The following is a 1,408-nucleotide window of genomic DNA, read 5'->3' on the forward strand; positions in this document are numbered from 1 at the left end:
AAAGCAATGAAATCTGAATCAAAAGAAGTTTTACTAGTTGTTCTCCAGAAAAAAGATATTCTCCTTCTTGGGGGCTTACAAAAGTACTTAACTTAGGTTTTTGGCAATGTAAAATGTGCATAATGAAATGACCAAAAGGCCCTTAGAAAAACATGAGTTCGACAGGCAAATAGACGCGGAGCGACCTCGGCATGTCGCTCCGACAAGTCGCTCCTGCTTTCGGGAGCGACCTCAGTGGGTCGCTCTGAGAGGTCGCTCCGGGCTTCGTTGGGTGTCGTCTCGCCATGGAAAAGTGAGCGGCCTCGGAGCGTCGCTCTGGCAAGTCGCTCTGGGAGGGGTGTCTCGCGATAGAAACGCGAGCGAACTCTTCATGTCGCTCTGTCCAGGTCGCTCTGGGAGGGGTGTCTCGCAATTGAAACGTGAGCGACCTCTCTACGTCGCTCTGGCCAGGTCGCTCCAGGATGTGTGTCACAGCGACTTCATGTAGTCGCTCCGGGAAGTCGCTCCAGGCAGTGCTCGTTCAAAGATCACTCTAATCACCTCCCTTGAGCTCCAAATGTACCCAAATGTCTCCAGGAACTCCATGTGGTACTCCAATACCTAATAGAGACATATGTATGCAAAATGAAACCTAGACATGGCTAAATCCTAATCTATATGATGAAAATGCACATGAATAAATGGATAAAACAATGTGAATATGCAAGATATCACTAGGTGCTACTCTACCTTGACAAAAAGAAAGGAAAAATAAGATAAAGCAATGTTTATGGACCTAATAAATTAGATAATCCAACTTGACAACAGAGAAAAAAATTTCTTCCTATCCCTCCTTGCCATGATTATAATCTTCACTTCTCTGTATATCCCACGCGCAATCACCGTTGTAGCGATAATGCAGCTGTTGTGATATAAATTGTTTCTCTGTTTCCAAAGATGGTAGATTGTGGACTGGACTGCTATCTTCTTTAGTACAATGGGGCTCTGTGTCATTGTCGATATGATCCAGGAGAGTAGCTCATTCCAGTCTTGGAAGGCATGCAATGGTGGGTTCAACCGGGTAAGAACAAGGTTTCAGACCTCCCTGCTATAAGAACAGGTTAGGAGCAAGTGGTCTCTTGTTTCCACGTCGTGGGAGCATAGACAGCAGGAGGTGGAGATTTGGATTCCCCATGAAGCCAGCCTTGCCCGTGTAGGCAGCCTGTCTGCATTAGCGATCCACATATTAAAAGCCAGTTTGGGAACATGACCCTTGAACCATACACAATCCACCCAAGCTTTCGTCTCTTATTTAGGTCTAAAAAAATCTCATGTAACTGCAGACAAGTAAACTGTGGAGGAACTACCTGTAACTATCCATTCATATTCATCATCATCAATCTCAGAAAGCAGCAGAGCAATGGTGGTA

Source organism: Brassica oleracea, chromosome C4 (assembly GCF_000695525.1).
Source record: "Brassica oleracea var. oleracea cultivar TO1000 chromosome C4, BOL, whole genome shotgun sequence".
Taxonomy (NCBI): domain Eukaryota; kingdom Viridiplantae; phylum Streptophyta; class Magnoliopsida; order Brassicales; family Brassicaceae; genus Brassica; species Brassica oleracea.